The sequence below is a fragment of the Dasypus novemcinctus genome, chromosome 9 (genome assembly GCF_030445035.2).
Source record: "Dasypus novemcinctus isolate mDasNov1 chromosome 9, mDasNov1.1.hap2, whole genome shotgun sequence".
NCBI classification, from domain to species: Eukaryota; Metazoa; Chordata; class Mammalia; order Cingulata; family Dasypodidae; genus Dasypus; species Dasypus novemcinctus.
This window is the reverse complement of record NC_080681.1, coordinates 83,300,698-83,328,312: the sequence shown is the minus strand read 5'-3', so window position 1 is coordinate 83,328,312 and position 27,615 is coordinate 83,300,698. Positions and strand designations below refer to the sequence as shown.

Genomic DNA, 27,615 nt, shown 5'->3' with positions numbered 1-27,615 from the left:
GGGATAAATGAGCCATTCACCTGATAGTTTACAGCTGATACAGGAAACCCCATGAGACAAGCTCTATGCCAGCCTACAGCCGGATGCTGGACATTACATATCCTGCCATATCCTGCCACCGAATGTACTGGGGAAGAGTGAAAACCACAATGTAAACTATTATCCATGTGGTGCAGCAGTGCTCCAAAATATTCACCAAATGCAATGAATGTGCCACACTGATGAAAGAGGTTGTTAATATGGGAGGAGTGGGGCAGGTGGGGTGGTGGTGAGGTGTGGGTTATATGGGAACCTCTTATATTTTTTAATGTAACATTTTTTGTGATCTATGTATCTTCAAAAAAAAATACAATTAAAAATATGTAAATAAATAAATAACCCACTGGGGGGAAAAAAAAGAGGAAGAAGCGGGGCCCATGGGGACTTAAGAGAAGAAGGAAAGACCAGCAGAGATTGCCTACCATCTTGCTTCAACATGTGACAAAAGACTTTGGTGAGAAAGCAGCCTTGAGCTGTACTCTTTAGGGCCTTGTAACTGTAAGCTTTGACCCCAAATAAGTATCCTTTATAAAAACCAACAGATTTCTGGTACTTTGCATCAGCACCCCCTTGGCTGACTAATACAGGACTTGTCCTGATTCAGTTGGCCTCAATTAAAATAACATCTTCAAGAGATACTGCTTTAATGGATTCATACCCACAGGAATGTGGGTTAGGAATAAGAACATAGTTTTCTAAGGTACATAACTCAATATGGCATAACATCCTTATGAAAGTAAACTATTTCTGATGCTGTAATTGAAATAGAATACATTTGCCAAAGTAAGGGCTGAATGCTATGTATCTGCCTTAATCATCTTATCTAGAAATGATCCCTCATTAAACACAGCAGCTATAATCACAAAGACTATATAACTGAGCCTGTAGCAGTCATCTACAGTTATTTTATGAGATCCAACTGTTTTCTTCAGAGGCCAGATTAAATGAAGTAAATAAAATGAAGATTGATAGAGGCTACTATAGTATCCTTTAGAGCAGGGGTCATCAAAAAAAGGCCTGTGGACAAAATCTGAACTTGTATGCTTTTATAAAGGTTTATTAGAATGCAGTCATTACCATTCATTTATGTATTATCTATGGCTGCCTTCAAAAAACAGTGGCAAACTTGAATAGCTATGTCAGAGACAGCATGGCCCACAAAGCCAAAAAATATTTACTCTGAATCTTTATAGGAAACCTTTGCTGACCCTTGCTTTTCAACTTAAATATCTGTCAAGCTGTTCCCCCACCCTCAGGATGTGACTGTATTTTTATTTACTGTCTTAACCAGGGGAATGGTCAGTTTAAGAGGTTTATACTTGGTCTTCTCTACTATGATAGTTCTTATCCCATAGGCCAAGGACATCATGTGAGTTCAACTGCCAAATATATCAACCCCAATTTATACACCTAGGGACTAGGGAAATAACCACTGGGTGGGTCCGTACACACAGTGGACCCACTGTGATCTGCACTTTAGCCATGATTCCATTTATTACTGGTCTCCAATATCCCTCACTTAAACAGAAGTGCCATGATGATGCTTTGGGTCTCTGGGTATAAATCTCAACTCAGATCCTGTCTTATAGTCCTTGAAATGTCTGATTAGCAGTTTTCCTTGCACATAGTACCCTCCAAGTAAATGCCCATACTTGCAAATTGAATCCAATAGCACATTAAATAATTATACATCATGATCAAGTGGGATATATCCAAGGTATGCAAGGGTGGTTCAACATAAGAATATCAATCATTATAATATACTACATTAACAAAACAAAGGGAAAACAGGACATGATCATCTCAATTATGCAGAAAAGGCATTTTACCAAATCTAGCATTCTTTCATGATAAAAACACTTAGAAAAATAGGAATAGAAGGAAATTTTCTCAAGATAATAAAGGGCATATATGGAAAATAACACAGCTAACATACTCAATGATGAAACACTGGAAGCTTTCCCTATAAGGTCCTGAACACAATGAGGATTCCCCCTGTGAGTACTATCATTCATCATTGTACTGGAAGTTCTTGCCAGAGGAGTTAAGCAAGAAAAAAAAATGAAACGCATTGAAACTGGAAAAGAAGTAGAACCTTCGCTATTTGCAGATGACATGAATGTCCTAAAAATCTACAACAAATCCAATAAATGAATTCAGCAAAGCGACACAATACAAAATCAATTTGGAAAAACAGTATTGTTTCTATACACTAGTAATGAGCCATCTGAGCAGGAAATCATGAAAAAATTATATTTACAAGAGTAACTGAAATAATCAAGTACCTAGATATAAATTTATCCAACAACGTAAGGGACTTATGCACAGAAAACTATAAGCATTTGCTATAAGAAATCAAAGATCCAAATAAATAGAAGAAATTCTATGCTCTACAATTGGAAGATTAAATATGTAAGGTTATCAATTCTATCCAAAATGATTTACAGATTCAGTGGAATCCCAATCAAAATTCCAACAGTCTATTTGCAGAAATGAAAGCCAATTATGATTTTTTTTTAAAATTCTAAAACCATACTTAAAAAGAATGATGAAGTCAGAAGACTCACACTTCCTGATTTTAAAGCTTGTGGTCCTGGCACAAAGAATGACGTACAGACCAATGAAATAGAATTGAGAGGTTTTTTTTTTCTTTTTATCACACTTGGCTTTTGACCTTTATTTTTGTCTTTATTTTTTTATGTTACATTAAAAAAATATGAAGTCCCTATATGCCCCCCACCCCCCTCACCCCACTCATCCCCCCATAACAACAACCTCCTCCATCACCATGAGACATTCATTGCACTTGGTGAATACATCTCTGAGTACCACTGCACCTCATGGTCAGTGGTCCACACCATAGCCCACACTCTCCCACAGTCCACCCAGTGGGCCATGGGAGGACATACAGTGTCTGGTAACTGTCCCCACAGCACCACCCAGGACAACTCCAAGTCCCCAAAATGCCCCACATCACATCTCTTCCTCCCACTCCCTACCACCAGCAGCCACCATGGCCACTTTCTCCACACCAATGCCACATTTTCTTCGATTACTAATCACAATAGTTCATGAATAGAATATCAGTAACCCTCACATCTACGGACAATTGATTTTTCAAAAAGGCTAGCAAGTCTACTTAATTGGGAGAGAACACTCTGCAATAAATGGTGCTGGGAGAACTGAATATACATACGTAAAAGCATAAAGGGGAAAGCTGGAACAATTTCTATGGTCATGGATTACAGTTAGAGACATCGGTATGAACTCCTGTTAAGTTAATATAGATATGGATTGATACACAAATATTTATAAATATGCATATATATATATATGTAGGTATATACTGGTTACTATACAAACATATTTTCCAATATCATACCATACACAAAAATTAGCTCAAATTGGATCACAGACCTAAATATAAAAACCAGGACTATAAAACCACTAAAAGAAAATGAAGGCAATCATATCCAGGATACTGTGTTAGGTGACAGTTTCTTAGACTTTACACCTAAAGTACAAGCAACAAAAGAAAAAAAAAATTGATAAATGGGAACTCATCAAAATGAAAAACTTTTGTGCATCAAAGTATTTTGTCATGAAAGTGAAAATACAACCTTCTGAATGTGAGAAAATATTTGAAGACCATATATCCCATAAGGGTTTTTTTTTTCAATATATTATGGAATTTATTCTTTCAAATGTTTTATTAAAAATTCAAACATACAGATAATTTTTTAAAATTATATCGTAGAAAAACCTGTATCAATTACCTAGATTCAATTAACATTTTACTGTAATTGCAAACTATTTCTTAAGCTTTTGAAAGTAAGTTATAAACATCAATACATGCTGCAATGCTTATTTTAAAGCACATTCTGGTGCCAAAACAATCTAGGAACATAACCTTTTCAGAATTGAATGCACCCAGAGGAAGGTTTAGTTATTTTACTGCCTGCTGTCTCTCAACTTGAAACATTACTGTCCCATATACTTTTACTGACTGAGCTTTATTCCTATGTAAATTTTTAATTTTACTATTTTAAAAAAATATATATATACATATTTTATACATACATGTATATTTTTAGGAGGTACCAGAGATTGAACCCAGGACCTCATACAGAGAAGCAAGCACTCAACCACTGAGCTACATCTGTTCCCCAATGAGAATTGGTTTCTTTGTTTGTTTTTGTTTTTGTTTTTAGGTGGTGATGGGATTGAACACTGGACCTTGTACATGGGAAGTAGGCACTCAACCACTTGGTTACATCCATTCCCCAACGTATATTTTTTTTATTACAGAAGTTACAAAACAATTATGCACAATGTATAAAATTCTCATACATCACCCATCCATCAACACTTTGCATTCATGTGGAACATTTGTTACAGATTATGAAAGAGCATCAAACTATTACCACAAACTATGGTCCATAGCTTATATTTGGAACATATTTTCCATACACGCCATATTATTAACAGTATATATTATTGTACATTTGCTGTAGTTCACAAGAGAACACTCTCATATTTGTACTGTTAACCACACTCCATCTTCCACCACATGGTTCACTGTGTTATACAGTCTTTTGCCTTATAGAATCTATCCAAAGTGTACACTCAGTAGCTCTCATTTATACCACGGACTTGTGCAATCATCACATCAGTTAATTTTGAACATTTCCCTTAGTCCAAATAAAAACTCCTTACCCCTCTACTATTGATGCTTAGCAGTGACACCTTATGTGACATTGATGCAAGTATATTACAATACTACTGTTAACTATAGTGCAAAGTTATATTGTTATATTAATTTTAATTAATCACCATATTCTTACTACCTTGTAATAGTGACACTCATTTGTTCTGGCTTATAGAAATACATTCCTGTATTTGTACTATTAACTACAATCGTCATCCACCTCCAGGTTCACTATGTTATTCAGTCCCTAGATTATTCTATAGCTTTCTTTCAATTAATATTTACACCTCTTAACTCCCCTTTTCAGCCACAATCTCATTTATAAACCAAGCATGGTCTTTTACTCAGGATAATGTGTTAACATCAAATGTATCCCTTTCCATACATTTCCAGTCAAGCTAATTAAGAATTCTACACGCACTAGGCATCAGTACACCTTCTCAATCCTCAAACTATCTACTAGCAACCTTACACTAGGTATTAACTCCATGTGTTTATTCTTCATATTCAGTTCATATTAGTGAGTCCATACAATATATTTCCTTTTGCATCTGGCTTATTTCACTCAGTACAATGTCCTCAAGTTTCATCCATGTTATCATATGTATCTCAATTTCATTTCTTCTTATAGCAGCATAGTATTCCACCATATGCACATAACACATTTTGTTTAGTTATTCATCAGTTGATAGGCATTTGGCTGTTTCCTTCTTTTGAAAATTGTGATTAATGCTGCTAAGAACATCAGGTTGCAAATAGTTTGCAAAATTGTTTTCAGTTCTTCTGGATAGAGTTCTAGTAGAGGGATTGCTGGATCATATGGCAGTTCTATATTTACCTTCCTGAGGACCTGCCAAACTGTCTTCCACAGAAGTTGCACCATTCTACAATTCCAACTACAGTGAAGGAGTGTGCTTATTTCTCCACATCTTCTCCAACACTTGTTTTCTGTTTGTTTTTTTTTTAATAATGGCTATTCTATAATGATACCTCATTATATTGTGATTTGCATTTCCCTAGTGATATCGAACATTTCTTCATAAGCTTTTCTATCATTTGTATTTCCTCTTTAGATAAATGTCTATCAAGCCATTTGCCCATTTTTAAAAATTGGATTGCATCCCCTTTTATTGCTGAGCTGTATGAACTTCCTATATAGCATGGAAATCAAACCCTTACAGGATATGTGGTTTCCAAATATTTTCTTCCATTGTGTGAGTTGCCTTATTGACCTTATTGACAAAGTTCTTTAAAGCACAAAAGCTTTTAAGTATGAGGAGGTCCCATTTATCCTTTTTTGTGTTATTGTTGCTTATGCTTTTGGTGTAAGGTTTAAGAAACCACCACCTAATACCAGGTCTTAAAGATGTTTCCGTACATTTTCTTCCATGATTTTTATGGTTCTAGGTTTTAGATTTAGGTATTTGATCCATTTTGAGTTAAGTTTTGTGTAACCTATAAGATAGGGGTCCTTTTTCTTTATTTTGGATAAGGATATCCAGTTCTCCCAGCACCATTTGTTGAATAGACTGCTCTGCCCCAGCAGGGTGGACTTGGCAGCCTTCTGAAAAATCACCTGACCATAGATGTGAGGGTATATTGCTGAACTATGAATTTGGATCCATTGGTCTACATGTTTTTCTTTATGTGAGTACCATGGTTTTTTTGCTTTTGTTTTTATTTTTTACCACTGTAGCTACATAATATGATCTAAAGTCCAGAAGTGAGAGTTCTCCAATTTTGTTCTTCCTTTTTCAGATGTTTCTGGCTATTCAAGGCCACTTACCCATTCAAATAAATTTGATAATATGGTTTCCCATTTATTAAAAAAGGCTGTTGGAATTTTTATCAGGATTACATTGAATATGTATATCAATTTCGGTAGAATTGGCACTAAATGACATTCAGTTTTCCAATTCAGTGTTCATAGTATCCTTTTATGATCTTTTTTTATTTCTGGGGGGTCAGTAGTAATGTTCATTTTTGTCAGTCTGATTTTATTTATTTGCCCATTCTCTATTTTTTTCTTTTGTCAATTTAGGTAAGGTTTGTCAATTTTGTTGATCTTCTTAAAGAACCATCTTTTGGTTTTGTTAATTTTCTCTATTGTTTTTTATTGTTGCTGTTTTTGTTCTCAATTGCATTTATTTCTGTTCTGATTTTGTTATTTCATTCCTTCTGCTTACTTTGGAAATAGTTTGCTGATATTTTTCTAGTTTCTCAAGTTGTAGTTAGGTCATTTGTTTTAGCTATTTCTTCTTCCTAAATGGAAGCACTGAGGGCTATAAATTTCCCTCTCTGCATTGCCTTCACTGCATACCATAGGTTTAGTTATGTCTTGTTCTCACTTTCATTCATCTCCAGATATTTACTGATTTCTCTTGTAATTTCCTCTTTGACCCACTGATTATTTAAGAGTGTGTTGCCTAATCTCCATATATTTGTAAGTTTTCCCTTTTTCTGCCTGTTGATATCCAGCTTTATTCCTTTATAGTCAAAGAAAGCATTTTGTATATGTCAATCATTTTAAATTTACTAAGATATGTTTTGTGACCCAACATATTCTGGAGAAAAGCACTTCAGAAGAATGTATATCCTGTTGTTTTGGGGTGTAATGGTCTTTATATATCTATTAAATTTAGATCATTTATCATATTATTCAAGTTCTGTTTCTTTATTGTTCCTCCAATGAGATTTTCTATCCAATGATGAGAGTGTGGCTTTAAGTCTCCAAATATTATTGTAGAGATACTTATTTCTCTCTTCACTTTGTCAGTGTTTGCTTCATGTAATTTGGGGCATCCTAGTTAGATGCATATACAGTTATGACTGTTATTTCTTCCTGGTGAATTGCACCCTTTATTAATACATAATGTCTTTCCTTGTCTCTAATAACAGCTTTACTATTAAAGTCTATCTCATCTGATAAAAGTATAGGTATTCCAGTTTTTTGTTTTTTTTTTTTGGTTACTGCATGCATAGAATATATTTTTCCAGCTTTTCACATTCAGTCTTATTTGTATCCTTGGGTCTAAGATAAGTTCCTAGTAGACAGGATATAGAGGGCTTATATTTTCTTATCCATTTTGCCAGACTGTGACTTTTGATTGGGGAGTTTACTCTATTAACACTGAGTATTATTACTGTAAAGGCTGTTCTTACTTCACCCATTTTGAGCTTTGTGTTTTATCTGTCATGTTTTATCTTCCCCACTATTTTAACACTTTTAGTTATTTAACTGATAAAATCTTTATTTCTAGACTTGTTCCAAGCCTCTCTCTCCTGTCTTTTCTTTTCTGCCAGTAGTACTGCCTTTAATATTTTCTGCAAAGCTCACTCTTGTTACAACCTCTGTGAGTTTCTCTTTATCTTTGACTCTTCTACACGAGCCCTTGTTTTGGAAAGACAATCTTGTCACATATAAGATTCTTGTCTGGCAGTTTTTTTCTTTCAGTATCTTAAATATATCATACCACTGCCTTCTTGTCACCATGGTTTCTGAAGAAAAATCAGCACATAATCTTATTGTGTATACCTTGTATGTGATGAATTGTTTTTCTCTTGCTGTGCTCATGATTCTCTCTTTAACTTTGGCATCTGACAATCTGATTCATATGTGTCCCAGAATAGGTCTATTCAGATTTATTTGGATAGGAGCACATTGTGCTTCTTGGTAATGGATATCTATGTCCTTCAATAGAGTTGGGAAATATTCTACATTCTACCATTATTTCTTCTGCCCCTTTTCACAATTCTTCTCCTTCTGGGACACCCATGAGGCATATATTTGCATGTCTCTCATCATTTAGTTCCCTGAGACTTTATTCAATTTTTTCCATTGTTTTATGTTTTTTGTATTTTTGCTTTCAGAGGTTCTGTCTTCAGGCTCACCAATCCTTCTGTTTCTTCAAATCTGCTTTTATATGCTGCCAGTGTATTTTTATTTCATTTATTGTGACTTTCTTTCCCATAAGATCTGATATTTTCCTATGCATGCTTTCAAATAATTCTTTATGCTCACCCAGCCTCTTCATAATATCCTTGATATCTTTAGCCATCTCACTGAATTTATTATGAATTTATTAATGAGATTTGTTTGAACATCTATGATTAATTGTCCCAACTCCTTGATGTCATCTACAAGCTTATCTTGTTCCTTTGAATAGACTATATCTTCCTATATCTTGGTATGGATTATAATTTTTTCTTGATGTCTCAGCATCTGATACACTAGATGTATTTATTTGGGGCTCAATTTCTTGTCTCAGTCTTCAGCTCTCTATCTGATTGGCTTTGTGCTATAGCCCCTCTTTGATACTTGATTCAAACTAATTTGTAACTTCATAGTGACTCATGTTTACCCAATTGAATTTTTCAGCTCTTTTTCACCTACTTCTTGCCATTTTTCCCTTGATGATTGTGGAGTCATACCTGAAAATGCAGTTACTATTGTAAGCCTTGGTAGTTGAAACTGTCTGCACTGTCCCAGGAACTGATGAAACTGCTCTCACCTTTCTCCCTGCCTTTTGTAGGGGCATAGCTACAGTAATCCAAGCCCTGGAGTCCAAAACCATCTGCAGTTGCCCAGAGAACCTGAAAAAGTCCAATACCCCTTCCTCCCTTGCCTGGGGCAGGGGTCCAGTCACAGGTTTGTGCCAAACAATAAGTCATCTGGGTCAAAATGACCACAGATTCCCAGATAAGACTGATCTCCCCCTTCCTTCCCTGCACAGGTGTGTATGGGTTAAAAGCAACTGCATACAGAATATGGCACTACCATATGCCCAACACCTTCCCCCTCTGCCCCTTTTCACAGCCATGTACTGTGACCTAAGACTTTTTTGAAGACATAACTTTTTTAAAAAGCCTGCAAGACACTGAGGAAGAAATGGAAGAGATTGCCTTGCCACTGTAAATACAGGGCAACACTTATTAAAGTGATGAAAGGCAAAAGGTCAAAAAAATTTATATTTTCATTTTTTAATACCCAATTTATTTTTTCCTTTATTTTAGTTTTTCTAAATTATGTATTTTATCTCTAATCTTTAAACCTATCACTACAATTTAATCTTCTTATTAATTGAATTTGGCAACACATTAGACTTCATTTTTTAAGAAGTTTTGGATCACAGAGGGGTTCAACTATGGCAGGGGAAGAGCTTTGGTGTGGGGTGTCATTGATGGGGGATGCATGGGTGGGAGGTAGTTCACCAGGGAATGCATATAGAGTATATAGATATGTTCAGATGTTTGTTGGGTATTGACATAGTGGATAGAGTTTCACATGACAATTGAGGAAGTGCTGAGTTCCCATCCTGGGGAGCTCTGTGGCATTCCCCAGTGGAATAGCAACAATCCCCCAAGTACAAGGGCAAAGACCAGTGAAGAAGGACAGTCCAATGATAGGTCCTTGATACTGATGAATATGTTTACGAGCCTCTGTGCTTGAAATTTCAACTTGGCCTAGGCTGCAGGGTGCCTAAGAGTTACCTGCAGAGAGTCTCTATGTTGCTAAAATGTGGCACTCTCTAAGACAAACTCACTATATGAATGCATTACCTTCCCCTCAGCATGGGACATGACTCCTGGGGATGAGCCTCCCTGGTGCTGAAGGATTACTACCAAGCACCAGCTGGTGATGCAACTGGAAAAAAACCTTGAATAAAATGGGGAAATGGTAAAGACAAATAAGTGTATATAGCTAAGAGATTTCATATGAGTTTGGAGGACATGAGAGGGGTCGCGCTTACACACATCTCAGCAGGATCTTGGAGACAGCCAAAGTAGATACAACCCCAGGTAGTGGTGCTCCTGAGTGTTACAGACACACCCAGGTTCTACGGTCATGGCAGATGGCTGTGGAGTTCAGGGTCTTGCCAGTGGGCCTTACTTTGGAATGTGTTCCTCAGTGTGATGGAGTTGGACTCATATGTCACTTCTCTAAGCCTCTTCTGTCACTTTTACTGAATCTGTACTTGGTGCTGGTGTTGGTGTATGCCTAGGGAACTTGAATCTCTGTACCGTTCATGTGCCAGCTGAGCCCTGAGCCTCGGCAAAATTACAAAACCTATTCTCCAGTTCATTGGACTTACCCAGGTCAGCTAACAAGGAGGTGAGGATGGTCAACCACCACACCAAGGAACCAAAAGAGTCTACAGCTGCAAAAAGAGAATCCCATCCATCAGCCATGTGGGATCTAAGCCCCCTCTCAATTGAGAGGTGGTGTGGGCATCGCCATCCCAGGGTCCTCAGGATGAAGGAATAAAATATGGATTAGAATGGACTCACTGGTAATCTACTATAGAATAATTGTGACTCTAGCAATGGAAGAAATATCACTGATGTGGAAACAGTGGCCATGGGAGTTGCTGAAGGCAGGGAGAGGGAAAAAGAGGTGTGATATTGGGGAATTTTCAGGACTTGGAGTTGTCCTGAATGATATTGCAGGGACAGATGTAGGATATGATATATCCTGCTATAACCCACTGAATGGACTCAAAGAGAGTATAACCTACAACATAAGCTATAATCTGTGCTGTGTAGCAGTGCTCCAAAATGTATCCATCAAATGCAATGAATGTACCACACTAATGAAAGAAGTTGTTGATATAGGAGGAGCGGGGTATATGGGAACCTCTTACATTTTTTAATGTAACATTTTTGTGATATGTATCTTTTTAAAAAATAGGTAATAAAAAAAGGAAAAAAACAAAAAGCAACTGTAATTGTGCAGAGTGGGTGAGGGAGCACTACCCCTCTTCTTACCTATCAGGGGTGGAAATGAAGTCACAGATGTATCCAATAATCTAGTCTGTGCAGTCCAATCATGACTGTAATTACCCAGAGAGGTAATTACAGGGGCAGAGATGGAGCTACAGATGTGTCCAACAGTCTAGTCTGGATGGGCTGAAAACACCTGCAGTTGTCCAGAGGGTCGAGGAAACACTATTCCTACTCCTGTGCTTTGGAGTTTGGGGATAGAGCCACACGTGTCCAGCAATCCAGTCTGTAAGTCTGAAAGTGTCTGTAGTTGCAAGGAGGGGCTGAAAGAGCACTGTCCATCTTGCCTTGTCAGGGGTGGAGGTGAAGCCACAGGAGTCCCAATAATCTAGTCCATTCAGGCCTAAAGCACCTACAGTTGCCCACAGAGACTAAGAAAATACCACCCCTGTTCTTGTCCTATTGGGTTGGGGATGGAGCCACAGTTGTGTGGCAAACTAGTCTGTGCAGGCCAAAAGTGCCTGCAGTTCTCAAGATGCTCAGGAAACATCAATCCACTCCTGCACTCCTGTCCTATCAGGGGTAGGGATGGGACCACTGATGCCCAACAATTTAGTCCATGTGTGGCTGGAGCCCAGGCTAGGGTAACAACAATCTGACCTGGGTGGAAAGGATCTTGTCCCTACTGCCTCTGTGATTTTCAATCAACCCACTTCCCCTCATGCCAGGGGCAGAGTTAAAATGGAAGCTACTGGCTTATTTCTGACTTGGATGGTTTCAAACTTTAGATGTTTTTAAGACTGAACTTTAGCAGCTGAATTTACTAATCAGTAGCTGAAGTCAGTGCCTGACCATCTCTTCCTCCCCCATTTTTGGGAAATGGAGCTTCCCATTCCAGCCAGGAAAGCGCTCCTGAGAGAGCTTTTTTTTTTTTTCTTTTTTTTTTAATAGATAGATAAATGATAGGTTTCTTTTCTTTCTTTCTTTTTTTTTTCTGAGAGGTCTTGTGTTGTGCAGAGACCTCAGTGGCATGGAGTACTCTACTCATGAATTCATGAATCTTCAATGGAGATGGACAATCTCCTCCTTTCATTATTCCAAGAATGTTGCAGAATGTTCTTCTGGTCTCTAGGTCCCTCCAAACAAGCGATTTAGATAGCTCTGACTGATTATAAACTTCACTGTAGGATGAGCTGGATCTTGGAACACCCTTCCCTGCTACCATCTTGCTGCTTCTCCATCCCCATAAGGGTTTAATATCCAGAATATATTTTAAAAATCCTCTAACTCAACGATAAAAAGACAAACCCAATTTAAAATGGGCAAAAGACTCCAATAAACAGTCCTCCTAAGAGGATATACAAATGGCTAAAAAGGCATATGAAAAGATGTTCAATATCTTTAGCTATTAAGGAATTGCAAATCAAAACCACAATGAGATGCAATTTCACACTCACTAGAATGGCTACCATTAAAAACCAAAACACAAAAATTACAATTGTGGGAGAGGATGTAAATAAATAGGAACACCCACTCACTGCTGATGAGAATGTCAAATGGTGCAGCTACTGTGTTAGACAGTTTGGCAGTTTCTCAGAAAACTAAGTACAGGTTTACCTATGACCCAGCAATCCCTCTACTAAGTATAAAACCAAAAGAATTGAAAGCAGGGACTCGAGCATATATTTGCACACTCTGATGTTCATGGTGACATTACTCACAATTGCCAAAAGATGGAAGCAACTCAAGTGTCCATCAACTGATGAATGGATAAACAAAATGGGATATATACATCGAATGGAATATTATTCAACATTACAAAGGAATGAAGTTCTCATTCATTTGACATGTGTGAACCTTGAAGTGTGTAAAGTAAAACATCCAGAAACAAAAGGACAAATATTGCAGGACTTCACTGATATGGAAGAATTACAATGAGCAAAGTCAAAGAGTTAGAATCTAAAATAAGGTTGCCAATGGTAGGGCTGGAGGTAGGAAATGGAGATTTAATGCTCAATTTGTATAGAATTCCTATTTGGGTTGATTGTAACATATTGGAAATAGTTGGTGGTGACAGTAGTACAACAGTGTGAGTGTAATTAACAGCACTGAATTATATATGTGAATGTGGCTAAAATGGGAAATTCTAGGTCATATAATGTTACTAGAATAAAAATTAAAGATGAAACAGTACTGGACAATACAAAGAGCTACAGTTAATAGTATATTTATAAATATTTATAAAACTGGTTTTTTTTCATGAATTCTAATAAATGTACCACACTAATGCAAGGTGTTAATAAAGGGTAGTATATTGCGAAAAATATACCCTAATGTAAACTATGGACTATAGGTAGTAGTACAATTACAGTATTTTTCATCAATTGTAACCAAAGTACCAGACTAACACAAAGTGTTAATAATAGGGGTGGAGTATATGGGAATGCTGTATAGTTTACATGATTTTTCTGTAAAACTACAACTTCTCAAATTTAAAAATAAAAGAAAAATTATATTTATTTGATCTAATATTCATTTATTTCCTAATCCATTCAACAAATACATACCAAGAAGATACTACTATGTGTCAGGCCCTATCAGGTATGTGGCAGGCAGTTCGGGACTAAAGTGGATGACACTTGAGGTCTAACTTCATGGCCAAGACATGGAGTTCATGGTCAAGTAGGTTCTAGGACTGTAGTTCAAGGTTTTAGTCAATGCATTATGCCCTTTACCTAATAGGGAGCCCAACATAATTCCAGTCATTCAAGCTGCATCAGGGAAGTCTGCCAAATGCCTCTGTGCCCATCCATTCAGCTGGCATTAAGAATGGACCTCACACCTGTGAAAAGATGTGATCTCCTGGGAAGTCACCAGAATAAAAACCAAAAACCAAAAATATAAATATAGGTCCAGGAACCTAAACTAAAGCACAGAGAAAGGCAGTCATGTTAACATATCCTGGAGGTGGCGGTCTTGGCCCAGTGGTTAGGGCGTCTGTCTACCACATGGGAGGTCTGCGGTTCAAACCTGGGGCCTCCTTGACCCATGTGCAGCTGGCTGATGCGCACAAGGAGTGCCCTGCCACGCAGGGGTGTCCCCTACGTAGGGGAGCCCCACGTGCAAGGAGTGTGTCCCATAAGGAGAGCCGCCCAGCGTGAAAGAAAGTGCCGCCTGCCCAGGAATGGTGCCGCCCACATGGAGAAGTGACCCAACACGATGATGCAACAAAAAGAAACAGAGATTCCCGTGCAGCTGACAACAACAGAAGTGGACAAAAGAAGCAGCAGCAAATAGACACAGAGAACAGACAACTGAGGGGGGGGGGGGGGAGGGGAATGGGAGAGAAATAAATAAATAAATAAATGTTAAAAAAAAAAATCCTGACAGAAAACCATGTTTTAGAATGAGAAGATAACTTAGGAAGAAGAGTAATATTTGGAAAATAATAATAAACATTTATCAGATGTGTAGCACTATTGTAATATATGACATATTTTAAATCCTCACAACAACTCAGTAACAGAGGTATCTTACTATCCTATTTTACAAATGAGGAACACAGAGAAATGAGTCATATCCAAGAAAACTGATACTTGTTCTGGAAAGTTTCACTATTCATTCATTCAACAGACATTACTAAGTACCTACCAAATGCCAGGCAGATTCATAAAACAAAATGGTAAATACTCAGAGGTGTGAGTAATTTTGCTGAGGAAGATCAAGAAAGTTTTTACCAATGGGATTTGAATTGGACTTTGATGGATAAATAGAATGAAGGCAACCCTAAAAGAATGGGTAAGGGCATTTCAGGCATAAGGTTCAATATGAATAAAGATATACAGGCAAGCATATTTACAGAATATGCCATGAAAAGACATCAGTTTTATGTTTTTATAGAAAAGGGTTCAAGAGGGAAAGTGGCAGAAGAAGTAAAAAGAATACAAACCAATATTTCTCCAGGAACATAAATATGGCCATGGAGTCATTGAAAGAATCACCGTATGGAGCCTAATCTTCCCAAGGTCCCATGAAAGCACATACAGATTTATCCAGGATTTGTTTAAACCTCCAGCGAAATTACAATTTTAGCAAAACAGCAAAACTGAAGCTTTACTCTTTAGATAAGTTACTTCAAGCTACCTTTTGGTAAGAGTTAGGTGTCATTCTTGTAATAGAACACTGTCGTCAAGATGATATGGAATTAAACAATGAAATAAATATAACTGAAATAAACATGTTCCAAGAAGACAATACCAACAAAAAGTTCCCCCTATAAAAGAAATCAAGGGTATCTGAAACAGGTGAAAGGTCTTGTTAGTAAACTGGAGTTCTCATACTATAGCATAGAGGGTAGGAGATCTCCAGATATTTCTGCCTCAGAGGGATACCTGGCTTGAGAGTATGTTTAGCAGTTTAGTATTCAGTTCTTGCTGGCTGTATCTCCTCTTGTGCTTACTACAACTTCCTTTTCTTATGTTGCAGATACTTAAAACAAGTGATAGTCTAAAAATGGAAAAGCAGTCTGTTCCAACAAAGGATAATACAATATCATGTTCTCCCATCTGGTCTCCTTTCATGAATTTACTCCAGGGATTTGCCTAGTTCCCAAAGGAGGTCTCCAGAGAAGGCTTGGGAGGAATGTTTTTTCACATCAAGAAAGCAAATTAAAACCTTTATATTCGCCCTTACATATAACTTGTTTTTCTAGACCATTTGCCATAGTCCCCCCCCCCTTTTTTTTGTGGGGGGGTGTTGTATAATCTAGTGTATAATCTATGTGTAGATTTAAGTGTATGGTGCAATATATAATATTAATAATAACACTGCCTTGAATTTTCATGGTGCTTTAGAGTTTACCAAGCTTTTACGAACATTGTCTCAAGAAATCTTTAAGAAAACTGTGCGAAATAGTTCTTATTTTATTACAGCTACCATTTCAAAGATGATGTAAATGAGGCTTACAGAAGTTAAGTAACTTACCTGGGCCAAAACTCTAGCTAAATGCCAGAACCAAACCTTGATGCTAGGGCAAATGACTTCATGTCAAATGCTGTTTCCATTAAACTACAACCTGCCTACTATCACACAACGCTTAGTTTTAACAAGTGAAAAACTTTGGATTTAATTTATGATACTGATATTATATGACCTTTGGAAAGTCATATAATACTACATAGCTCTTTCAGAAGCAAAAGAGATTTAATAACAATGGTATGCTAATAAACATCGAAGCTATTCTCATTTCCTTCTCCAGCACACACACTAATGCAAGGAGCACTCATGCACACACACTAATGCAAGGAGCACACATGCAAATGACCTAAAAACCACAACTATTTGGATTCATTCATATCACATTAAATGACTGCATCAACATTATGGTAGACTGGATTAAGACTCCATAAAACGATATGTTCTTTAGCCTTAATCCACATTTCTGTGGGTGTGAACTCACTTGTAAATAGAACCTTTTGAAAATGTTATTTTTACTTAACGTATGGCCCAAATGAATCAAGATAGGCCTTAATGCACATTACTGGAGTCCTTTCTAAGCAGACAAAAGGTGGACACAGACAGCCAGACAGCTTGAAGCTAGAAGCCAGGGGAAACTGAAAGAACAGACGCAAAGAGAGAGAGATCACCATGTGATAGGAGGTAAAGATGCAAGGCAAAGAACCCCAAGGATTGTAGCAAGCCAGTACCAGAATGCTACAGACTCCAGGAAAAAGCATCGCCTGCCAAAGCCTTGGTTTTGGACTTCTAGTTTCCCAAACAGAGAGCCAATAAATTCTTAAATGCCAACCAATGTGTGATATTTGTCATAGCAGCATGACAAACTAAGACAAATATCATGCACATTAAAATGATCTTTAATTATGATTAATATTAAAACCTAGTATGACACAATGAAAAAAAAAATAAGTGATTTCTAACTCTATAATCCGGTTTAGTTCCTGTACTGACTTTAACATTTACTTAATGGATAGCATGGGACAAGTGATAACTCCTCTGAACTTATTCCTTCATTTAACAAATAACATGTATTTTATAAGAGAGTATGAGAATCAAATGATGCAGCATGCTATAAGGTCCTTAGAACAATTCTTGAGGTGCTACTCAATAAATGACATTAATTTTGTTTATTTTTTGTGGTTGTTGAATTGATGTTATCATTCCAATTCTTTCCTTTATACAGACAGTAAAAGTAAACAGTATCAGAGATTGATAGCAAAGGAGAACCAGCCTGGGACTTTAAAAATGATATATATTAAAGTGAAAGCAATGAATGAATCAAGAGTTAATATCACAAAATTTTATTTTTCAGTTTTAGAATGTTATTTTGTTCAGAACACTGTAATATGGGAGAAAATTTCTGGAAACCACATATCCCATAAGGATTTGATCCCCATGTTACATAAGGCGATCATACAACTCAATGATCAAAAAACCACTGAGGGTACACTTTGGATGTATTATACAAAGCATGGGACCATATAACATAGTGAACCCCATGGTGAATAATGGACAGTGATTAACAGTACAAATACGAGAACTTTCTCTCATGAACTATAGCAAATATACAATACCAATACATGGTATTAATTATAGAATGGTTTTGTTGTGGGAAATACACCAAACTCAAGCTCTATAAGCAGTGGAATATAGATAGCAATAATATTATGACAGTGTACTTTCATCAATTGTAAAAAATGTGTAACAACAATGTAAAATGTTGGTGGTGGGAAAATATGTGGGAATCCTCTATGGTACACATGAGTGTTTTATAAACTCACAATTTCTCAAATAAAAAATATATTATCACTGGAAAGTTAAATGTTATGTGCTTATTATTATTAGGCAGTGGTTCAATAAAAGGCACTAAATTACAGAATAGGCAAAAAAGGAGATGCTTTTTTAATGTTTTCAGCAAGTAGAGAACAGAAATGCAATTTAACCACCACTAGTCTGATCATATATGTATGGTTAAATAAATGCCTTTCAGTTAAAATAAGCAGAAAAAGATAATTTGTTCTGGCCTTGTTTATAATTTAAACAATTATATAATTGTTAAATAATTATATAATTATAATATATATATATTATATATATTATACACATTATATATATATTATTGTTAAATAATTATATAATTGTTAAATTATAATTTAAACAATTGAATTGGTGGAAATGTACTATGCATCAATAAATTTGAATTGCTAAAAAAAAAAAGACACAAAGTGAGCAGAAAGAATTTGAAAGTGTGTATCATGAATATTAAACACCTATCAGATGTGTGATTGCCAAATATTGTCTCCCATTGAGTCAGCTGCCTTTTCACCCTTTTGACAAAGTCCTTTGTGGTACAACAGTGTTTAATTTTAAGGAGGTCTCATTCAAACAACTCAACAATAAAAAGACAAACTACCCAATTAAAAAATGAGCAAAAGACTTAAAAAGACAATTGTCCAAGATAAAAATACAAATGGCAAAGAGACACATGAAAAAAATGTTAAACATCACTAGTGATTAGGGAAATGTAAAACTACAATGAGATATCATTTCACACCTATATACTGGCCAATATTAAAAAGTCAGAAAACTGCAAAAGGAGATATCTGTAGAGATAGGAACACTTATTCACATTTGGTGGGAATGTAGAATGTACAGCCACTGTTGAATATAAACTTGCCATATGACCTGGCAATATCATTACTACTTCCAAACCCTATTGATGGATATAGAGATCCATGGCAAAGAAGCACAACTTACTCTTATGAAACATATGAATTAGAATGTCAAATGACAAAGATAAAAAAAGAATCCTGATTGCAGCAAGAGAAAAGAGATTCATCCATACAAGGGATACCCAATAAAATTAAGTGCTACTTTTTCACCAGAAACAGAGGAGGCAAAAAGACAGTGGTGATATATTTACAATACTTAAAGAACCTTATATGAGCAAGATTGTCTTGAAAATAAGGGTGAATTTAGAATATTCATAGATAAACAGAAACTGAGAGAGTTTATAACCATGAGACCAACATTCCAGGAAATACTAAAGGGAGTGCTACAGCCTGAAAAGACAGGAGAGAAAGGCTTGGATGAAAGTCTTGAAATAGAGATTATATCAGTAAAATAACTAGAACTGTAAAATAGTTGGGAAAATAAAATATGACAGACAAAACCAAATCTCAAAATGGTTGAAGTAAGACCTGCCTTTACAGTAATAACATTGAATGTTAATGGAATAAACTTCCTAATCAAAAGACACAGTCTGATGGAATGGATAAAAAAAAAGGAGACATCTATATGCTGTCTATAAGGGACAGACAGTAAGACAAAAAAAATCTGCAGTATCTATTCTTATATCAGATGAAATCGATTTTAATAGTAAAACTTATTAGAGACAAGGAAGGACATTATATATTAGTAAAGGGGACAATTCACCAGGAAGAAATAACAATTTTAAACGCATATGAGCCTAACCAGGATGCCCCAAATTACAAGAGGTAAACACTGGCAAAGCTAAAGAGAAAAATAGATGTTTGTACAGTAATAGTTGGAGATTTCAAGACCCTACTCTCATCAAGGATGGAACATCTGGGCAGAGGCACAATAAAGAAACAGAAAGCTTGAATAATATGATGAATGAACTAAATCTAATAGTCATATACAGAGCATTCTACCCACAAACAGCAGGATATAATTTTTCTCAAGTGTTCATGGATATTTCTCAAAGATAGACCATCTGTTGCCACAAAATAGATCTCAGTAAATTTTAAAAGATTGAAAATAAACAAAGCAATTTCTTTGACTATAAAGGAATAAAGTTAGAAACCAACAACAGGTAGAAAATGAGAAAAATTTACAAATATATGGAGATTAAACAACACACTCTTAATCAGTGGATAAAAGAGAAATCAGTAAAGATCTTGAGATGAACAAAAATGAGAACAAAATATAACACAGCCTATGCTATGCAATGATGGCAGTGCAGAGAGGGAAATGTATAGCTCTCAGTGCTAACCTTGATAACAAAAGATTAATATGCAAAAATTTGTAATGTTTCTATACAATAGTAATGAGCAAGGAAGAAATCAAGAAAAATTCCATTAACCAAAGGTACTAAAAGAATAAAATATTTATGAATAAACTTAACCAAGGACATAAATCATTTGTACTCAGAAAACTACAATGCATTGCAAAAAGAAAGCAAAGAAGGCCTAATAAATATAAGAACATTCTGTGTACATGGATTGGGACACTAAACATTATTAAGATATTAATTCTATCCAAAATGATATACAAATTCAATGTAATCCTGTTCCAAGAGCATCTTTATAGAAATGGAAAACTCAATTATAAAGTTTATTTGAAAGGATAAGCAGTCCCAAGTAGCTGGAAATATATTAAAGAGGAAAAGCAACATGGAAGACTTTCACTTCCAGATCTTAAATCATGTTACCTAGCTACAGTGGTAAAAACAACATGGTGCAGGCATAAAGAAAGACATAAGAACCAATGAAACTGAACTTATGGTTCAGAAATAGACCCTCACATCTATGGTCAATTATTTTTCATAAGGCTCACACCCTACTGGGGGAGAACATTCTGTTGAACAAATGGTCCTGGAAGAACTAAATATCCATATTCATTAGAAAGTAAAAGGACCCCTATCTCACATCTTACACAAAAATTATTAATAACTCAAAATGGATTAAAGACCTAAATATAACATCTAGAAGCATAAAACTCTAGAAGAAAATATAGGGAAACAAATTCAAGACCTGGTGGTAGGTGATGGTTGCTTCAACTTTACACCAAACACATGAGCAACAAAAGAAAAAATGGATAAATTGGACCTTCTGTGCTTCAAAGTATCAAAGCACTCTTCTGTGCTTCAAAGTATGTCAATAAAGTAAAAAGGCAAACCATTCAATGGTAGATAATAACTGAAAACCACATATCCAAAAAGGGTTTGATTCCTATGCTATATAATGAGTTCATAAAACTCAAAATAAAAGGGCAAATGATTCCATTTAAAAATGGGCAAAAGACAAAAATAGTCTTTTCTCCAAAGAAGAAATATAAGTTGTGAAAAAGGACATGAAAAATGTTCGAGATCACTAGCCATTAGGAAAAGGCAAATCAAAACTATCATCTCACATGGCATAGAAAGGCCATTACTAAAGGAAAAAACAATAGAAAACAGTAGGTACTGGTGAAGATGTGGAGAAATAAGCACAATCCTTCATTGCTGGTGGGAATGTAGAACGGTGCAGCCTCTGTTGAAGACAGCTTGGTGGTTCCTCTGGAAGGTAAATATAGAAATACTACATGATCCACCAATCCTTCTGCTAGGAATATATATAGAAGAACTGAAAACAGTGACATGAACTGGCATTTGCAACTCAATGTTCATAGCAGCATTAATCACAATTGCCAAAAGATGGAACAACCCACATGTGGATCAATCAATGAATGGCTAAACAAACCAAGGTAAAGACATATGACAGAATATTATGTTGATATAAGAAGAAATGAAATTGGGATATATATGATAATATGGATGAAACCCAAGGACAGTATGCTGAGTGAAATTTGCCAGACACAAAAGGACAAATATTAGTGTTCTCACTAATATGAGTTGAATATGAGGAATAAACACATGATGTTAAAACCTAGAGTATAGGTTACTAGGAGATAGTTGAGAGCTCAGAAGGTGTACTGATGTTTAATGTATGTATAATTCTTAATTAGCCTGAATGTCAAAGTGTCAAAATGGATACAGTTGATGATAACACATTGTAATGAATAAAACTAACACGACTGGCTTATAAATGGTATTGTGGCTGAAAGGGGGAGATAAGATATGTAAACGTGTTTGGAAGACAGCTATAGAATAATCTAGGGACTGAAATAACATAGTGAACCTGGATATGGAGGAAGATTGTGGTTAATAGTATTAGTGTTTTCTAGGGAAACAGAATTGACAGGAGATAAATATAAATGAGATTTTATAAAATTCTCTCACGTGAGCCCATGTTGCTGAGCCCATGCATAACTTCCATCCCTACCACTATGTCTACTTTGTTCATGAGCTCATTGGGCAATGACAGGAGTGACCGGGGAAAGACACTGAGCATTAGTGAAAGATCAGATCATCTTATCCACTGATTATTAAAATGTTTCTCTGCTGAAATCACCCTCTGGTAAGCATTCACATGGGACACAAATATTTTCATGTTTTTGGCCCACTCAGAAAGTGGTATCCACATGCCTCTTTCCCAGACATCTTTGTCACCAATTTTCCAATCATGTTCCTCCCAGGTCACTAACCATCCAGCCAAACCATTGGTAACAGTCCATGAATCAGTGTACGAACGCACCTCCGGCCATTTCTTCTTCTAGGCAAAATGTAAAACCAGGTGCACTGCTCAAATTTCTGCCTATTGGGAGGATTTGCCCTCACTACTGTCCTTCAGGAACATCTCAGAAAGGAGCTGCAATGCTGCAGCTTTCCACTTTTGGGTGGTACCTGAATATCAGGTACCATCTATAAACCAAGCCCAAGTTTTCTCTTTCTCAGTCAATTATAAGAAACTCCCCAAGAGGCCAAAGCTGTGGGTTGGGAAAGAGAAGGTAACATGGCAGGAGTGGTGACCATGGGCTTTTGGGCTACTTCTTCATGTAACTTAGGACCCACTCAAGCCCTTCAGGACCCGCTCAAGCCTCATCTCGTATATATCACTTCTACTTTGTTATAGAGTGCTGCTGTGTATGCCCAACTTTTTGGTTTGGTGTGTCAGACAATACCCAGCTTGTGACTCAGGTCTCATGGCAACTTGGTGGCTCATGGTTAAGCAATAAGTCTCTATCTACTAAAGCCCAGTAGCAGGGCAAAAGCTGTTTCTCAAAAGGATAGTAGTAATCTACAGAGAAAGGCAGGGCTTTGCTCCAAAATCCTAAGGGTCTACATTATGACTCTCCTATATGGGTCTGCCAAAGGCTCCAGATGGCAACTCTGTTTGCAACTGACACTTCCAGCACCATGGGATCTGCCTGATATTATGGCCCAAGTGGTAGTACAGCTTGCACAGTAGACTGGACCCATTGCAGAGATGCCTCTTTTTCTGGTCCCCAATAAAAACTAGCAGCTTTTTTGGTCACTTGGTAAGTGGACTGGAGTAGCACACTCAAATGAGGAATGTGTTGTCTCCAAAATCCAAAGAGACAAACTCACTGGGGTGGAAGGCCCCTGTATTTTTGTTGAATTTATCTCGCATCCTCTCTCATGCAAATGCCTTACCAATAAGTCTAGAGTCACAGCTTCTTCTTGTTCACTAGGGCCTATGAACATGATACCATCAATATAATGGACCAGTGTGATATCTTCTGGGAGGGAGAGATGATCAAGGTCCCTGCAGACAATATAATGACATAGGGCTGGAAAGTAGATATGTCCCTGAGGCAGGACAGAGAAGGTATACTACTGGCCTTGCAAGCTGAAAGCAAACTGTTTCTCATAGTCCTTACTAATGGCAATTGAGAAAAAAGCATTAGCCAGATCAGTAGCTGCATACCAGGAACCAGGGGATGTACTGATTTGTTCAAGCAATGATACCACATCTGGAACAGCTGCTGCAATTGAAGTCACTACCTGGGTAATTCATGATAATCTACTGTCATTCTCCAAGATTCATCTGTTTTCTGCACAGGTCAAATAGAGCTGAATAGGGATGTGGTGGGAATCACCATCCCTATATCCTTCAAATCTTTGATGGTGGCACCGATCTCTGCAATCCCTCCAGGAATCCAGTATTGCTTTTGACTTATTATTTTGCTAGGTAGAGGCAGTTCTAGTGACTTCCAATTGGTTTTTCCTACCATAATAGCCCTCATTCCACAAGTTAGGGATCTGTTGTGAGGATTCGGCTAGTTACTGAGTATGTCTGTTCCAATTATGCATTCTGAAACTGGGGAAATAACCACAGAATGGATCTGGTCCCTCAATTACCTAACCTCCATTAGCCCTTATCCTGACTGGTGGACTACATTGATGTTTTGGGTCTCCTGGAATTAATGTCTCTTCTGATCCAGTGTTTAATAATACCCAAAATGTCTGATAATTTCCTCTTCCCCAATGAACAATTACTCTGGTAAAAGGCCATTAATCTCCTTAGGGAAAGTTGGGAGGAAGATTAACAGTATAAAATTTTGGCAGTGTAACAGGATCCTTCCCCAAGGGGACTTGGCCTTCTTCTCATTGAAGGGCTGTGGGTCTATAAACTGTCTCAAGTCTGGGAATTGATTAAGAGGTCATGATTCTGTTTGCAATTTGACTTAGGGTTTGGCTCACTTGACCTAGAACTCTTCTTTCTGCTTATACAGGTCAAGTAGGAATTTAGTATACTGCCCATGTATTTCACTTCTAGTTACCCCATGACCTATTAGCCAATGATATATAGCTCTATGCAGCTCAGACTCTTGAGTTTTGATTTTTGCTTTGAGTCTGCCTTTCATTGTAGTAGCCACACCCATCTTGTCTTTGATGATCACCTGGTACTTGACTTTTACCAGCCTGAGATCTGATCATCCCAATAATGTTTAAGGATTCTAGTTCCATTACAGAAGTTCCTATAAGTAATGCCTGGACTACAGAGAAGAGCAACCACAGAGCTCTTCCAGTAAGATGGAGTTAGTCTTACAAACTTATTCCTCACAGTCTTAAAGAGGTGTGTCTTCTGGACATTCCTGGGGTGGTGAGCAGGTTTTAAATGGTAAATCAATTCTAGCATGCCAATCTATCTAAGCCTTTGAATTTCCTTTTCTGCTGTATACCAGGATAAATAGGGCATCTTAACTTCATACATGTTAGGCCATCTCTTGGTACATGTCTTAGTCAGCCACACAAACAGCTAGAGCCCTTTCTAACCCCATAGAGCTACACTACTGAATTTGGAATTTCTGCTTAGTGGGCCCATGTCAATAAATTCAGCCTGATCCAACTTCATATTCCTTCCACCTTTATCCCATACCCTTAGTATGCATTCCCACACATAGTCCCCGGATTTCTGTATATAAGTTGGGAAACTCATGCAGTTCTTTTATAGTATATTGTACTTTGTCATGGGTCACACTTTTGTACTTCACATTTGGGAGCTTGTTGTGATTTTAGTCTAGTAATGTCTTGAAGAAAAGAGGGGGATGGGGGTAGGTAAGGAGAAGGATGAGAAATGTCTTGCAAGTTACTAACCTGAGGGCATTCCTTTGCATTTCCTTATGCTGAGACAGGCATAATCTCTTCAGGCAGGGGTTAGAAGGCAGATTCTTCTGGGCAGGGTGGAGATTGGTCAGTGCATGCTGGAGTTTGACTGGTACCTGCCTCAGGGCTGGGAGGAGATTCAGACTCCCTGAGGCAGGCCAGAGACTGAGAAGTGCAGGCTTTAGTTTGGCTAATATCAGCCTTAAGACTAGAAGGAGGCCGGAAGCCCTGGGGCAGGCCATCACAGGTTTATCTAGCACCTTTCCTTTTTTTTTTTTTAAGATTTTTTTTTTACTTTCTCTCCCCTCCCCCCAAGTTGTCTGCTCTCTGTTTCGCTGTGTGTTCTTCTGTGACCACTTCAGTCCTTATCAGTCGCACTGGGAATCTGTGTTTCTTTTTGTTGCCTCATCTTGCTGCATCAGCTCTCCGTTTGTACAGCACCATTCTTGGGCAGGCTGCACTTCCTTTTGCACTGGGTGGCTCTTTTTACAGGGCGCACTCCTTGCACGTGGGGGTCCCCTATATGGGGGACACCCCTGTGTGGCACAGCACTCCTTGCACACATCAGCTCTGTGCATGAGCCAGCTCCACATGGGTCAAGGAGGCCCGGGCTTTGAACTGTGGACCTCCCATGTGATAGGCAGATGCCCTTCCATTGGGCCAAGTCCACTTCCCTGGCACCTTTTCAATTGACCAATGCCTTCACTTTAACAGCAGACACCTGTGAGGTTGAGATTTTAGTTTCCTTTGTAATTCTGCTACTGGTACAATGAGACTCTGAGTCTGGTTTTCAGAGATTTCAATTCTGTGGCTAGATGAAACAAGATTTTCTTTCAGTGCACACATAGAAACTTTCACATCATTCATGCAGCATTTAAGTTGCAAAATGGAAGCCTTTAGCTCATCCCTTTCTTTTGTTATTGTATCCAGAGTATCTAGGAGGAGCCAGCAAATATCAATGTACCATTTGATTCCACAAAATACTGTTAAGGTGTTGAAAACACTCTCGCCCAGATCCTTGCCTCTTATAAGCATGGAGGGGAATCCAGTGGTGATATTTTGCATATCTCCATTTCCAACTCATGCCATGAACTGTTAGTGGCCTCTTAATTATTGGAATGGGAGTCATTAGTACCCTTGAGTCCAATTAGAGTAGAAAGTCAATTGCAAAACATCCAATTAGAGTAGAGAGCCAATTGCAAAATTCCCAGAGCCATTTCAGAAATCCCATGTTTAAGATTCTGTTTCTCAAGACCCCACTTCTGGTACCAAACTATATTAGTCAGGGTTCTCTAGTGAAACAGAATCAACAGGAGATATCTGTAAATACTATGAGATTTTATAATATTCTATCACGGGACCATGGGGATACCATAAGTCCAAATTTCCCACAAGCAGGGTGCAAACCAGAGGCTTCAGGAGATGTTGGCTGTCCAAAGTTGAGCTGAAAAATTCTGAATGCTGAAATCATTTCCCCTTTTAAGGCATTCAATTGATTTGATGAAACATCAGTCACTGCTGATGGCAGTCTCCTTGGTTGATTGTAGATGTAATCAGCTATCTATGCAATCAACTCACTGTTGATTAAAATCTATAAATGTTCTTGTATTATAATTAGCCCAGTGTTGGCTTGACCAAAAAACTGGGCACAATTACCTGGCTAAGTTGACAAATTAGCCTAAACATCACAGTAATATGAACACAAGACTGTTCTTTCTTTCATGTATTTTTTACTATATATACATTTACCTATAGTACATTTCACTACAGTTATATATATTAGAATTTCTTCAAATGTACATCACTATTTCAAGGTGGTAAGAAAATTGTGTTGCAAGGGAAAAATACAATTAAAGTAAATTATAGACTATTGTTAACA

At 37.2% G+C, this 27,615-nt stretch overlaps 1 protein-coding gene across 1 annotated transcript in view; it reads right to left on the bottom strand.

Moving 5' to 3' along the window:
- Positions 1 to 27,615, bottom strand: part of AGBL4 (AGBL carboxypeptidase 4) — a 1,887,457-nt gene that overhangs the window by 1,371,753 nt on the left and 488,089 nt on the right. The gene's annotated exons all lie outside the window — the stretch shown is intronic.